This window comes from Elephantulus edwardii, unplaced genomic scaffold (assembly GCF_000299155.1).
Source record: "Elephantulus edwardii isolate Elephantulus edwardi_28Jun2011 unplaced genomic scaffold, EleEdw1.0 scaffold00060, whole genome shotgun sequence".
In the NCBI taxonomy this organism is placed as follows: domain Eukaryota; kingdom Metazoa; phylum Chordata; class Mammalia; order Macroscelidea; family Macroscelididae; genus Elephantulus; species Elephantulus edwardii.
Window position 1 is genome coordinate 14,282,875 of NW_006399810.1, and position 5,055 is coordinate 14,287,929.

Sequence of the window (5,055 nt, forward strand, 5' to 3'; positions counted from 1 at the left end):
GAGTGGAGTGGTGGGAATGAGTGGTTTGAGACAGCGAGGTTGGCACAGGATAGAAAGGCGTTTAGGGCTCTTTTACATAGGGTCGCTATGAGTCACAAACGACTTGATGGCACATAACAACAACAACAACATGGAATATGTTCTCATTTGGTGTAACATTACCCTGAAACACATGCAAGCCTATACTGACAGAAGATGAGAGGCTGTACATGAAGAGCTTTGATCAGGAACTGAACCTAAGTCTCCTGTGTGAAAAGAGAGAAATTGTCAATGGCTATTTACTTATGACCAATTCCCTAAGTTAATAACAACCATCCCTGTTGCCATCAAGTCAATCCTCCAGTGGGTTTATGAGGCTGTGAATCTTTACAGGAGAAATATACCCCACCTTTCCCCACAGAGCAATTGATAGATTAGAACTGCGGATCTTTTAGTGAGCAGCACAACACATAACACACTGTGTCTCTAGATTGTCTTGAATTCCTATAATAAGGTACTTTGACTCTTAAAATATTTTTAAAGAAGAGGATGCTTAGATTAGTATTTGGCATGTAGTCAAAACTAAAATGGTTTCAATTATTATTGAAAAAGTCATTTGCTTATTGTTTTTGTCAGGGAGAGAAAAACATCTTACCCAGGAGCTTTAACCTGACAAGGCCTTGTCTTCCCTCATCTGTTTTGGAGAATACACATAGAAAGCAGGATAGGCAGTTTATCGTGTGTGTGTGTGTGTGTGTGTGTGTGTGTGTGTGCAGTCATTTTAACGAGTCATGATCAAGGGTTAGCTAGACTCTGTCATGCACAGCCCTGAGGCCCCTGTTGTAAGGCAAGCCTCAATGTAAGGTTAGAAGCACAGGCTTTGGACCCTACCCATTTGAGCTTGACAAGCAGAACTGCTGCTGCTGTGTGATCTTGGGCAAATCACCAAACTTCTCTGAGCATCAGTTTCTCGTCTGTGAAATAGGGGAAATAATAATAATAATGATAGTACTTAAACAATGATAGTACTTAAACTGTATGGGAGGACCTTGAGAGCACAGTGGTTAACACACAACTGTTAACCCCAAAGGTCAGCGATTCAAACCTGTCAGCTGTTCACAGCACAATGATGATGCAGTCTACTTCCATAAAGATTCATAGCTGGGGGTGGGGATGGGGTGGGAGGGTGGAGGGGTGGGGGAGGAAATTCCACTCTGTCCTACCAGTGGCTATGTGTCATAATCTGCTCAAAAACATGGCTTTGGTTTTATGTTTTAGTCTACATGGAGACTTGGTGGTGCAGCCGTTGAATATTTGACTGCTAACAAAAAGTGAGTGGTTTGAAGCCATCATTCACTCCAGGAGAGAATGGAGGGCAGCTCCACCTGGTCCCCCAGGGTCACTGTGTGTCATAATTCAATGGCTATGGTGATTCATTTGTTTGTTTTCCCCTTTGTTCATAAGGTCATTGTGAACATACAGAGTTAATGCTTGTAAAACTATGTAAGTGTGCTTGATACCAAGCACTAGCTGGTATCATTGCTGGTATGATTACTGCATTAGCTACTGTTATCATGAACATCATACAGCTTGAAGAGAATGGCCTACCAATTAATTCTTTATTTTGTGGCCACAAATAAAAAATTCTGATGGCTTATACTGGGATCAAGCTCACAACTTCAGTTGACTATCATGAGGTTCTACAAATAAACAGCATAGATGGAATGTTGAATGAGCAAGTTTATGTGTAGTGGAAACCTTTATTTTTTTTTCTCTAATGAGTCCTGATGGTACAGTGGTTAAGCATTTGGGTGCTAACTGGAAGGTAAGTGGTCTGAACCCACCAGTCAGTCTCATGAGGGAAAAAGACGATAATCTGCTTTTGTAAAGAGTACAGCCTTGGAAAGCCTAGGGGCACTTCTTTTCTTTCCCATCACTCACTCATTGCTGCTGAGTGGGAACTGACCACAGCTAACATTGCAGTGGATTTACAGAGCCATGAGAGGAGATTGCTCATTTTTCTCCCTTGGGGTAGTTGGTGGATTCATTCACACTGCTAGTCTTTGGATTGGCAGCACAACCCCTTACCCACTAGGCCACTGAAGCCCCCTAGTATATCCCATTAGATCACTATAAGTTGCAATCAACTCAGTAGCAATGAGCTGCTTTTTCATTACCATGGGCTCAGTAGTACTAGCCAGTTAAATGCTTTGTCTTAATTTAAAGCATTGGCTATTTCCGTTTCTGAACAAACCCACAATATTTGTAGCCCGTGTCAGAGTTTTCCATGTAATGCCATACAAGTGCCTAACATCTATGATGAAGTGTTTAGATTTATTCAAGCACAGCATTATTTTTCTGCCTGTGAGATATAACTCCACTGTTGTGGAGTTGATTCTGACTCCTAGAGACCCTGTAGGACAGGGCAGAACTGCTCTTTGGGATTTCCAAGGCACACAGGCACATCTTTCATGCACGGAGTGGCTGGTGGGTTCCTTATAAACTCATCATCAGTGAAACAGAACCGGTTCAGAGCTTAATGCTTTAGTAGGTTTTCGGAAGCTGATTGCCCTTTACTTCCCTAAGAATGACTGGTGGATTTGGGTTCGCAACCAACTCCCTATGGATTCGGCTACCAGAACTCCCCTTAATTAACACCTCAGCAATGCAGTCTTTATAAGCAATAAGAATTATACATGAATATCTGGAATTTTATCTGAGTCCAATACCTACCCATTTATTATATCATGGCTGTGTCACTAGAACCAACTCAGAGCTGACCCTTCCATGAGTTTCCAAATAAATCACTCAAGAGGAGACTGTCCATTTTTTCTTTCTAAAAGCAGCTGGTAGATCCAAAACTCTGGAGAGGCTCAGACTTTGGGATAACAGTGCAACTCCCTACAATTATGCTACCAGAGCTCCATATTTATGTGCACATTTCCTAAACAACATGCCTCTGAAAACTCTATGAACTTTGAGAAATGACAGTTATAGAAAAGCATCAGATCTTTTGTTCATAGGGTCACTATGAATCGTTCTTGACTCCACGGCAATCAACAAAAACAATTTTTTTTTTTAAATCTTGCAGTTATTCCATGTTTAAACAAAGGGATTCCAGGACTCATTTTTTAATGTAAAAATATATTGAGTTGACTATGTTGTGATAATTGACTGGCAAACTCAAGAAGACTCTATGACTGGCTTCCCCCCAACCCTGTTTGTGGTTTTTTGTTTGTTTTTTAGTTTCTTACAGCAGCCAGGAAATTAAAAGATGACTTGAAATGCAGTGGGAAAGTCTGCTGTCAGAGACTTCTCCAAAGTACTGAAGAGCAACAATTCAATCTGGAGACTAAGGTGCACCTGATCCAGGCCATAGTCTTTGCAATTACTTGCTATGCATCAGAAAGTTGGACAATGACTACAGATGATAGAAAAAGAATTTATGCCTTTGAGCTGTGGTGCTGGAGAAGAGTATTGAATATACCATGGACTTCTAGGAGAACTAACAAGTTTGTCCTAGGGAGGGTGAGACCAGGCTGCTCCTTGGAAGCAAGGATTCTGAAGCTTTGTCTGACATACTTTGGACATGTTGCAAGATGAGACTAGTCCTTGGAGAAGAACGTTATGCTTGGGAGGATTCAGGGACAGCACAGAAGAGGAAGACCCTGGATGAGATGGACTGATTCAGTCACTGGGGCAATGGGGTTAGGTGTGTCAGAGACAATAAGATTGGCACAGGATAGAGCAGTGTTTAGGACTGTTGTACATAGGGTCACTATGAGTCAAAAGTGACTCAATGGCACATAACAACAATTTATTTTTTCTATTTTAATTTTATATCAGTTTACCTATAAGGTTTGTATACATTGCCCCTCACACCAGCTCTTTCCCTCTACCCTAACCCACCATCAAACTGTGCAACCCCGTGATTATTCCCCCATCTATCTCCACCCCTCTTCTCCCTCATTCCCCCCCTTAGATCCTCATGTACATTTTACTAGTTATCTATATCCACAATAATGGTCTTACTTAATAGTTGTCCTTATGTGACTGAGTTAGTTCACTTAGCATAATATAACATTCCCTCCCAAGTTAGGTAGTGATTTACAAAATCGCTGCTTCATGCTGTGTAGTATTCCACCATGTGAATGTGCCATTATTTCTCAATCCATTTCATTGTGGTTGGACATTTGGACTGTTTCCATGTTCTTGCGATGGTGAGTAAAACTGCTATGAGCATTGGTATTCAAGTCTCCATTTGTGCCTCAGTTCTCATTTTTGGGGGGTATATTGCAAGCAGTGGAATAGCTGGGTCATTTGGAATTTCTATGTTCAACTTTCTGAGGAAGTGTTAAACTCTCTTCCAAAGTGGTTGTATCATTGTACAATCCCACTAACAGTGTATAAGAGTTATGATCCCACCACATTCTTTCTAACATTTATTGCTTGTTCTTGTTAAACTTTCCCACTGCTACGGGAGGGAGATGGTATCTTATTGTGATTTTTATTTGCATCTCTCACATTGCCAGTGATTTTGAGCATTTCTTCATGTGTTTGTTGGCCATTGAAATATCTTCCTATGTGAAAATGTGTTTTGTTCATTTTGTAATTGTGTTATCAGTCTTTTTCTTGTGGAGGCCCTATAAGATTCTGAAAACTTTTGATATGATACTCTTGTATGAAATGGTATTGCCAAATATTTTTCCCCAGTCAGTAGGTTTCTTTTCATTCTCTGGAAAGAGATTTTGATGCACACAGGGATTTAATTTTTAGAAGGTTGCATTCATCAATTTTATCCTCTCCAAACTGTGCAATTCTGGCTGTATTTGGCAGTCTCTTTATATCATAGACTAGGCTGTCTAAACTTGATCCCAGGTCTCTGATCCACCTTGAGTTGATTTTTGTGTATGATGTGAGAAGTGTATACTGTTTCAGCTTACAACACAGTTTTGCCAGCACCATTGTTGAAAAGATTATCATTTTCTTATTTGATGGGTATTATTTATTTGCTGAATATCAATTGACAATAGATAGCTGGGTCCATTTTTGGATTTTAAATTCTGTTTCATTGGT